General features: G+C 31.3%; 1 long non-coding RNA gene across 1 annotated transcript; it reads left to right on the forward strand.

Moving 5' to 3' along the window:
* Positions 1-217: 217 nt before the first annotated feature.
* On the forward strand, positions 218-1,944 carry LOC126891468 (uncharacterized). Its single transcript, XR_007700500.1, has 2 exons — positions 218-888; positions 1,763-1,944. It is a non-coding gene; the product is annotated as an uncharacterized LOC126891468 (long non-coding RNA).
* Positions 1,945-11,790: the final 9,846 nt, after the last annotated feature.

The following is an 11,790-nucleotide window of genomic DNA, read 5'->3' on the forward strand; positions in this document are numbered from 1 at the left end:
TTTGTTTATTTTTTCTTCTTCTTTTGTGGCCTTTGGAAGCTGTGCCCATTTAGCCAGCAACATTTCTTAAAATTAATGCCTAACTAAACCTACCATACAAGAAAACCATTACGAACCTAAACGACCAATCAAGGATACGGAAGGGAAAGTAAAGTTATTTAAAAAATAAACTGTTGTTAAAATATAAACTAAATAAATAAAATATAAATTGAAAACAATAATAGGCCGTTCCAAGATGCTGTCAAAATTAAATCAATATGGCTACTGGAAGGCAAACATTGAATATTATTCTATCAGGTTCTTATGGTTTTAGATCATTTTAGTTGTTGTACAAAGATTAATTTAACATTTTCTCTGGAAGTATTAATTTAGAAAGATAATATGCCTCATTGGTGTTGTGTTTTGAAGTGTGAAATGCAAAGTAATCGTGATAAAGTTAGCTTTTACCACTTACCATCAGTGCTACATTCTAAGCACAAAACTGAACCAATTTAACTAAATGAGTTATAGTTATCATCTGAGAGACAACAACAATGGTAAAATGCAATAAAATATAAAGATTTTACTAGCAAAATGGAAATTCCCCTGTAATCATCTTATATCTGGTAAGTTACAACATTTGAACATTAACGATTTTTGAAGATGTTAACAGTCTAATCTTGTAGGAAAACCAGCCGACTTAACTGATAATAACAATCCAGATTGGGTTCCTTCAATAAATATGGGGTATATAAACACAATGAAATGAGTTCCCCAAAATCTAAAATGGGAATTAAGGTACCAAAGGAGAATTAAAAGAAAAGGGTACCTACAAGAAAAAATTGCTTTTTTATTCCTCTTGAAATGATTTATAAGACACTGGACTGTCTTATATTCTACAAATACTAGGTAGGTCTATGATTTTACACATTTTTCATTAATGATACATTACTGTTACTTTAGTAGATTTAGAAACAGTGGATAGTTAGTGGTAGATAGTAGTTATTTGGTATAAAAGCTAGTTTAGTAGAAGACAAGATTTTGCCAAATAGTCAAACATATATATTACAATGGAAAAATTAACAAACACATTTTATGTCATTAACATTAACACAGGATTTTAAATATCAGCTTAAGAAATTAGCTTTATCTTGTGAAAGTATAGAAAATGATGATGCCAAAACTAAAAATTATACTGGTTTAGCAAATTACAATGTTTTTAAAATAGCTTTAAAGTATATTACACCATTTATCAAATACCATCAAAATACTGTTTTGTCACCAAGTGATCAAGTATTGCTTACTTTAGCTAAACTAAGCTTAAACTTAGATTATAAAGATTTGGGATATAGGTTTAGTATTTCACCCTACCCGGTATCAACTTATTTCAAAAATACTTTGTATATAATGTGTCTTAGGTTAAAAAATTTGTGTTCTGGCCTGATAGAGATATTTTAAAGAAAACTATGCAAAATTCACTTAAAGAATCTTTTCATGGAAATACTACAGGTATAATTGACTTTGGACGAATGTTTGTATGAAACGAATTATTTATTGTTCTGAAGCTAGTTATTTGAGGCATTTTTGTAATTAACTATTCTAATTGGGAAATAAGCCACAATTTAACTTAAAAAATAATTTTATTAATCTTTCGACTTCCAAATCAGACGTCATTGTCAAAATACAAAATATTATTATTTATGCATATTATTACCTGTAAATATTTCTTCTGATTGTTAATTGTAAAGGATTGAAAAATTACCATTTATTTTATTTTTTTTAGAATCAGCTGAGAGAAGTGGTCTACAAAAACCCAGGAAGGAAACGGAATATGTGGCTACGAAAGGCAAAAGAAAGGTTTACAAAGCAAATGTGACACATTTTTTTGAAATATGTAGGAATATCAGTAAATTGCATTAAAAAAATGTATGAAAAGATTTTGTTCAATAAAAATGTTTATATTTATCAAGGATGTATTAATTGGTATGGCCACATATCGTCAGTGATGTAATAATACATCCTATCTGTTTTTTCATGAGTTTCGTAAGAGAGACTAAAAACTTGTCTTAGGGTCACCTCCTGTTTTCATATGATATTTTTTGACTTGTTTTGTAGTAAATTAAACTATCTATGAACTACAAAACAAGTCAAAACTTACATATGAACACAGGAGGTGACCTTAAAACATGTTTTTCCATCTCTCCTACAAAACTCATGAAAAAACAGATAGGAGGTATTGTCACATCAGCAAGGATGTACAGTGATGAGTGCCCTAATAACCGGCAAAATAGCACAAAAGACGGGCAACATATTTAGTTGTGAGATAAAAAGAAATGAAACTAGTCGAGCTGGGAAATTTAGCGAAATTAACCTTTAAATTTTATTTTATATTGATTGTTTCCCACCTTTACACATATCAGAGGAGTATGTCAACTAAAACTGTCACTGTGACAGTGGTAGTTTCCAAACTCGTCTGATACGTCTGAAGGTGGTACACAATCAATACAATCTAAATGTATAAGTTAATATCGCTAAATTTCCCAGCTCGACTAGTTTCATTTCTTTTTATCTCACTACTTAATACGTTTTCCATCTTTTGTGCTATTTTGCAGGTTATTAGAGCGCTCATCACTGTATTTCTGGTATATCCAGGGAATGTCTACAAAATATATTTTGAATGTCCAAAGAACATTCGTGGACATTCATGGAATGTTCCAATAAGACATTCAAGTAATGTTTAAAATGCTGACACAGGATTTTCCTGGGATGTTCAGGAAACGTGTTTTCGGGGATATTCCAGGAATTTTTCAATGTCTGTGTACCTTCATATGGAATATTTTGGTGTTATTAGCACCGCACTCCACTTGCGATTTGTAATCAGGAAGATTGAACACATTGTTCCAAATACAAGTCAATCCATTTGTAACTAAATAATCATGGATTTACTTCTATTTGAAAGAATGTGTTCAATCTTCACGACTACAAATTGCAAGTGGAGTCCGGCGCTTAGAGCTACTTCCTCTTCGGTATTATGTATTATACTACAGAAATTAGGAACTTTCCTTCTAAATATATGTATGCATCTTGGCCATCAAACATTTTTTTAAGGGGTTACATAGGTCTTAGGGGTAAAAAAAGTGACTTTAAAAAAATTATATCTCGAAAACTAAAATTTATTTTTATTTATACATAATTGGAACATGTAAAAGTATAGTACTTAAGGTAGTCTCAAAAAAAGTTTCAGCCAAAAATATTCATTTTTGTAGAGTTTAAGTTTTTTTGCGGTGGACAGCAAAACTAAGTCCAGTCTCATTTGAAATCAAAAAGTTTCTTGTAGTTTATACCTCTGGCTAGTAAATGAACGAAGGAATTAAAAAAAATGAAATTTGAAGATTTTACATAAGTTTAAACACATTTTTGACCCCAATTTTTCTCATTTTTAAAGTAGTTTTTTTTTTGATAAAACAAAAATGACCTCATCTAATAAAAAAATCTTTGTTCATTCACTAACCAGAGGTATAAACTACAAGAAATTTCAGATGAGACTGGACTTGTTATGCTGCTCACCACAAAAAAGGGCTGTTGTCGAAAAATTGCAGTCAACTCTACAAAAATGAATATATTTGGCTGAAATTTTTTTGAGTGTACTATACTTTTACATGTTCCAATTATAAATAAAAATAATTTTTAGTTTCCAAGATATAATTTTTTTAAAAAGTCACTTTTTTTTACCCGCAAGACCTATGTAACCCCTTAATAACTGCCTTTCCATGCTGTAGCAAACTTAACAAATTGTTGATTTCAAATTGTAACAGTTAAGTTTTGCAAAGTATGCTGCCCTCTTGTATCTTCTGTGTTATCTTCATCATACAATTACTTCATCTAAAAACTTTCTGCGATATATTCATTTTGTTGCTAAAATTATTTCCTGATCCATGGGTTGAATAAGCTATGTATTTTTTGGCAAAAACATACAACTAAAGTTGCCATGTTTTGATCATAGAATATTTTCAGAGGGATGAGCAGGAGCGTTGTCTAAAATCAAAAAACATTTCACCTCTTCCGGCAGATTCTCAGTTTCTTCTCTTGAAATTTTTTCACTGCAGGTACAGTCGGAGAAATGAAAGAGTACCCATGAACGATCACATATTATTAACATAATTAATCTATCTCTATCGTTTGTTATTTATAGAAAAAGAACAGCAAATACAAAATATGTGATTGTACCTGTTTGACGTGACCGTTCATGGGTATTCTTTCATTTTTCCGACTGTACAAATTCTTTAAAAGGTCAATTTTTTAAGATATCTGGGGTGAACCACTATGATGAAATTATTTATTTTTATAGCTCCACAATTATATACAAATCCTACCTCAAAATATTTGTAAGAATTTAAACTCTTGAATGCCTTCATTTGTTGACCTGTGTAAAAACTATTACTAAGCTCCAAATACAAAAAAAACTATGTCCATGTAAGTAACTATATTTGTCCATGTTGTCACCCTTGAAAAACTTTTTCTACTGTAGGTTAACTCATACCCTTTGAGGGAAAATGGATCTATATACCAAAAGCTTTTGAAAATATTTACTTATGTTTATTTATTCACTGCTTACAACTAAATACAGTCGTTAAAGTACTTCTACAGCTAGAAGCTACAGAAGTCAACAGCAAAATGTTCGGAAAATACAACTATAAAAAACTATTATACAACGATTAAACTATTATATAAAAACAATTATATAAACCACTATTTTATAACAACAATAACTATTTTATAAAAAAACTATTAAACGTAAAAAACTTAAGAAACTCAATGCGGTACAAATATAAATAATTTCAATGTTTGCCTTCCAGCTTTCAATTAGTGTCATAAACGTCAAAGTCTTGAAATGGCCTATTTGACATTATAAATGTAACCTCCAATATTATGACAGACGTCAGTTACCATGACATCATATATTATACTCGTCACTAATTCTAGCCAATGAAATGCTTGCTGTAATAGGAATGGCATTACAAAAAAATCTGACTATTCTCTATATATTTTTTCAAATTTAGAATATGGCAACAAGGTGAAAGTTATGTGCATTCCTCATTGTTTAACTTTTCCTATATCTTTAGTATCAGGTCATCGTACAATACAAATACTTCCTGCAATGATTGGAAGTAATGCAGAACAAGAATTGGATTTGGAATTGCCGAGAAAAAGGATTGGTGTACAAAATAAGAAAGTATATAAAGGAAAACAAACATCTTCCATAAGCGATCAAAATTGTATAACTGAAATTCAGGAAATAGATTCTGCTCCACCTTTAGGTATAAAAAATATTTTGACATTTTTTTTTATTTAATACACAATTTAATTTACCATCTGATCATGAAGCTATAAGTAAATGGTGTGAATGTTGAACACATGAGGGAGAAGCTGTCCTGTGGCAACTCTCCTGTATAATATATTTTATATTAGTTCACATAAATAGTTAATTTATTAAGTCTGTTGGCCATGGTTTCTTCAGTCACCTTTCAAATCCAGGATACTTGGATGATCCGTTGTCCATCAAGGAAGTTTCTTGTGATTATTCCAATTTCTTCCTCTGCCAAGGATGTGGCAGAGTCATCTTGTATAGGGTTTTGTTCAAGTGTAAACACTTTTTTGCGCCAGTCCAGAGCTGTCTGCCAGCGCTGTCTTGAATAGAAAGGTGGTCTATTTTTCATGCCACTGGCATTCCAGTGAGATTGGCACCAGTTTCTGGATACATGTAAACGTTACTTTATTTTATGTAAATATTATTTTCATTCTAGAATCAAAGGGAGACTCTTTTAACAGGTAAATGACGCTATCATTCTTTTTGTTCTAGAAAAACTGTAAATAGTATTTAAGGCAACGATTGTGAATGAGTGAGAAGTCTAATAAAGCCACGACGAGATACTGTATTAGAGCGTACGATTTGGAGGTATTTTTGATTAGATAAATTTTGTAAAGTACAATATAACTTAGATTTGATAATGTGTAGTATTTCCTAATAAATTAAATACTATTAAGTGTTTATTGTTCTTGTAAGTTAGTGTGGTAAATAAATAATATGAAGTAAGTCTGTGTATTTAAATTAATATAAGTGTTCTTATTTAAAAATAAATAAAGTCAATTCAAAATAAATATTAATGCCTAAAAATCAAATTAGTAAAGTCGCTCACATGTCACTAGCAAAGAAACTTGTCAGCTTTTTGTTTCCGGTTGATTTGGACAGGTTAAGAATTTAAAGTGGTAACACTACATGTTAAATCAATCATTTTAAATTGTTTACAGTTTTACTTACAGTAGGAGCTGTAACATACTTTTGTTTACCAGTATGCAAAAATTAAAAAATCTTTCATAGATATTGATTCACCACTCAAGAACTAACAAATTGTGAAGAGCACAAATATGCCTGTACTTCGTTATCTGTCCAGGGCCGATATCAATTGATTGTCACAATATTGTATAGGTATAGAATAATTCATTTTATTACAATTAACAGTTTTTAGGTTTCCATACTTCTAAAGGAAAAACGGACCCTTATAGGCTCGCTATATACTTATACTATGGCCAAAAAGCGGTAGTGAGAATAGAAGACATAACATCAGAAGAAATAGAAATGAAAAAAAAAGGTGTTCGACAAGGATGTATACTTTCACCAATATTATTTAATATATAGGTACTCGGAAGACATATTAAGTAAGACAATGGATGAAATAAACATAGGCATTAGAATTAATGGCATGATCATAAATAACCTGAGATACGCTGATGATACAGTTCTTTTAGCCGAATCACATGAAAACCTACAGATACTGCTTACTTAATAAAGTGACCGCAGTAAGTGGAGAATGTGGACTATCGCTTAACATAAGCTTTATTCCAGCAATGTTCCATTAATTTTATCTGTCTCTTCCACATTAACCAAGAAGAGGTGTTGAAATTTCTGATACATTTCCAGTGGATACATTACCAGCTATTCGTGATGAATAATGAGTAATACAGACTTAAAAATTCATACAGACCTAGCAGTCATTACTTAGCTTTTGATTAAAATTGACAAATCTAAACGCACAAGTGGTCTATTACTTTTCTGTCCAAAAAACGTTTATATGTTTTTTGTCATTTTGAATTAAACACCTATAAGTTCGTTTATGCTTTATGTTTCTAGCTTGATTCTATTTTTGAAGTTATTAGGTGCGATTGGGAAAAATGTTGTCGAGTTTTTTTATAAAACTAACAGTATGCACTATTGTGCACACAGACAATATAAAGTTAGTTGCTAAATCTTTCAAGTTACGTATCGGTGGAAATAAAGTGTGAACAAAATATATTGGTGTTTTTAGTAAATATATGTTTTATAATTTTTTAATTTGTGCTATTCTTTTAATGAAATTTTTTGGAAAGTAGTAAGTATTAAAATTTAATTTAATATTTAAATAAATTACAAATAAACTGTTTGTTTTGAATCTATTTATTTCCTTGAAATAGTTGAAATCATATATACAGTAGACACTCTCTTAACCGACCATGACGGGAGCTGCTCATAGGTCGGATAATCAAAAAGTTGGTTAAACCGAAAATCTTTAAAACCACCCTCAGAAAGACATTACATATGTAACTCTATTAAAAATATATATTGTTATATTTCTATTTGATATGAAAATTAAATTTTGATAATTATAGACAAAATTCCATTTAATATAAAATATTTTCAATTTTCTCAACCACGGGCATATAAATTTAGAACAACCTGTATACAACAAATTGTTATATTTAATTTTAAGAAGTGATTAAACGAAACTCGGGAAAATGCGCTTAGAATAAACAAAGTGAATGGCGTACCATTATCGTTGTTCGCGGAAGGTTCGATCATTAGCCTATGCTAAATAAAACTCAAGTGAAATCGATAATAGGTCTATTATCGTAGTTCGCGGAAGGTTTGATCATTAGCTTATGCTAAATAAGACTCAGTTGAAGTAGATAATAGATCATTAAATTTTGTAATTAGTAGAAAGTAATTTTAGAATGGGAATTAACTATTTTTCTTTTGAAATCCATTAAGCATATTTAGAAAGATTAAAAATTGGTTTTGAGGAATACTGCGAATGAGAGTTGGTGGTGGAAGTTTGATTTGTGAATCTGGAAGGGATATTTAGAAAGTAGGGGAATGAATGACAAATAGAGATCAGAATGTTTTGAGCTGTCGAGAAGTGAAGTCCAGTAGTAGACGGTAGTGTACGGAGAGTGAGAAAGCCGGTGTAGTTCCGTGAGTGTGGAGTATCTATCGTGGAACGAGAGGTAGGCCAGGTTGAGAGTAAAAGAACCTCTTTGAGCCAAGAGTTCCCTGTAGCCGATTGCAGTTTCGAAAAAGGTAGAACACAGCATCACGACAGAAGCAGGAAACGAGAGCTATACGAGCTAGTTTCAGAGGAGAACATTACTGGAAGCCAGGACGAGGTTTTGATTGCAGCCAAGGATAGCAGGAAACGGGTCTTGTGTGAAGACATTCTCAGTTCACCAGAAAAAGGTCAGTCTCATTTGTTTGGACATGAATGTATGGGTTTTTCGTATTAAATACCATATTTAAAATTGAAGAAACATAATCAATAATATCAGAAAAGCTTCATCAAACTTAAATAGAATTGTTGCTAATAAATCATAATAGTTAAATGTTAATAAAAACTTTCAATTGGAAACCAAAAGGAAATAAGATTCCCATGTGTAAATGTTATGTTTAAGAATAATAAGATATAGCAAATATTAAGCAGTGATTGCCATTTAAATAAAATAAACAATATTTTGATTACAATTGTAACCCATATGTGTTATTATTTTACTCTTTTCTTTCCTATCCCGATTAGGAACCATTGAGAAATACTTAGAAGCCACGTAAGTAAGTAATTAATTTTATAAAAAGCCCTGAGATTGAAAACATATTGATATGTGATCTGGTAAATTAATTAGATTATTATTAATGCATTGATTAAATTAAATGACATATAAAAATATTATCTCATATCAATAATCAAGATCACATCAACTGTCGTCCAACGTGGAAAGCATTGTAAAGTATTTCTAGTGGCAAATTTGAAGGATAGAAAGAGTAAAGCCGGTATTTGAAAATTTATATGCCTGTGGTAAAAAGTGAGATACTTACATTTGATAACATAAAATTTTAGATCTCTTTAGGTACAAATTTTACATAACTGATTTAATATTTTATTTTTACGATATTTACATTTGATATATTTATTGACAATTTATAATATTTGGGTGAGAAAAAGTCGTCTTGGTAACATACTAGTAAAATTTCATATTTGGCGGGGACAGTACTTCTTGAAAACAAATGTCTGTGACAAGAAGCCAAAGCAAAGACAATAAAAAACAAAAAGAACATTCAGATCAAGAGGAAAATTCAGAGCAAGAAGATATTTTAGACACAACAATCATGGAAACAGGAATAGATAAACTATTACAACTGATGCAACTCCAGTCACAAAAACTGGATGACAATCAAAGAGAAACAAAACAAGCAATGGATGAAGCAAAAAGGACAATGGATAAAAATCAGGAGGAAACAAAACTAGCAATGGATGAAGCAAAAGGGACAATGGATAAAAATCAGGAGGAAACAAAACTAGCAATGGATGAAGCAAAAAGGACAATGGATAAAAATCAGGAAGAAACATCAAAGAAAATGGATAAAGTGGAGAAAAAAATGGATGACAATCAACAGGAAACAAAACAAGCCATAGAAGAAAACAACAGAAATATAGAGAGTATTAAGAAGGAAATGGTTAAAAAAATAGAAGAGATTGCAGAAAAGAGCGAGAAACAGGAGTTAGAGATTAAAGAAATCAAAATCAAAATAAAGGAGATAACGAATTGCCAGAAAAAGGAAATAGAAAATTTGGAAAACAAGTTTGAAAACGCTATTCAAGTAGACAGAGAAGAAGTGGAAAAAAGAATCACAGAAATAGAAAAACAAGTCACCGAAAACAGGACGCAACAGAATGTCGGAGAAAGAAGAGAAATGGTTATACATAGCACAGATGACGTGAAGATAAGGTTTGGCGGGGATGTAAGAAGATTACACCCAGTGCCGTTCATAAATAGCCTGAAAAAGAAAATACAGCACATCGGAAATTTCGAAACAGCAAAAGAAACTATCAGAAACCATCTCAAATATGAAGCAAGCCTATGGTTCGATAGTAAAGAAGAAGAATTCGGCAACTGGCAACAATTTGAACAAAAATTTTTGAATTATTTCTGGGGAAAGGTCCAACAATTGGAAATTAACAAGGAATTGCAAAATGGGAAACACAATGATAGGATGGGTGTATCAGAAAGGACATATGCTTTACAAATTTACAATAATGCAAAACATTTACAATATAATTACTCATCGGAACAATTAGTCGAACTGATTGCAAGACATTTCGAGGAAACGCTGGAAGACCATATCACATTGCAAAACTACAAAGACATAGATAGTTTATGCCAATTCCTACAAATAAGAGAATCACGTCTAAGAGAAAGAAAATCAAGAAAGTCGCGAGAAGATTACAGGCCCCGAGAAACACAAGATTACAGAGATAGAAATCAAAATAGGAGGGACTATACAAGACGAGATTTTAATCCCAGAAGGGAAAACGAAAATAGAGACAACGGAAGAGGAAATTATGAACAAAGAAATAGGCAATGGAATGAGGACAGAAATCGAGAATACCAGAATAGAAACACCACACGCTCAAATCAAGAAAACAGAAATAATGGTAGACAAAATGAACAGGGATATCGAGAAAACCGAAACAGATCCGACAGACCAAGAGAAAATAGAAGAGAAGTAAATAATACCCAGACAGATGAATATGACGGAGAGAGACAATATGACGAAAATATAAACAACGATGAGCAACCGGCGTCTTTTCACGACGGCGCTCACTAAAAACCAAAAATCAAACAGGAATCGTTTGTCACCCCAAAGGAGTTTATTAAATTGGCAGGAAACAACGAAAAGAAAAATGGAGTTAATTTAAAATTTGTGGATGGATTTATCAACGAGAAACCAATTAAAATTATGATAGACACTGGATCTGAAATAACATTGGTCAACAGAAAACTAATAGAAGAAGTTAACTCAACAAATTTAATTTACAAAATACCTAGGGTAAATTTAGTGGGCGCAAACAAACGGACGTTGGCAACTATAAATGAAGGCATACGAGTAATGGTACGACTGGGTAAGAATATGTATGCACTACAATGTGTAATAATGCCAAACATGTCACATGACATGATAGTAGGAGTTGACGAATTGGCAGAAAAACATGTAGTGATAGATTTTAAAAATAATACGATGAAACTAACAGAAGAAAAAGAAAAAGAACAGGACAAGGACCATGAGAAACAAAATACGGACGAATCAGGTAAAGAACAAACAGTGGAAATGAATTAGACAGCGAAGCAAGGACAAAGAAAAAAAAGGAGAAAAGGTCAGAAAAAGATAAAAGAAAATGAAACCTGTGGCTCCTCAAAAGAAGAGTTGAGCCCAGAAGAAGAAAATTTGAGAGTATCAGAAACAAAGGAAACCTGGGATTCCTCAAAAGAAGAGACGAGCTCAGGAGAAGAAGAAATAAAGCAAAAAAATGAAAGTGAAAAAAATATGATTGAAACAGTGGTATTTGAAGAGGAGGTATATGCAAACGAGGATGCAGAATGCACGGTAAACATGTGTGAAGAATCTGAAAAAAAAGACAGAAAATTGATATGTGGAGAAGGGAAAGAAAA

This window comes from Diabrotica virgifera, chromosome 9, assembly GCF_917563875.1.
Source record: "Diabrotica virgifera virgifera chromosome 9, PGI_DIABVI_V3a".
In the NCBI taxonomy this organism is placed as follows: domain Eukaryota; kingdom Metazoa; phylum Arthropoda; class Insecta; order Coleoptera; family Chrysomelidae; genus Diabrotica; species Diabrotica virgifera.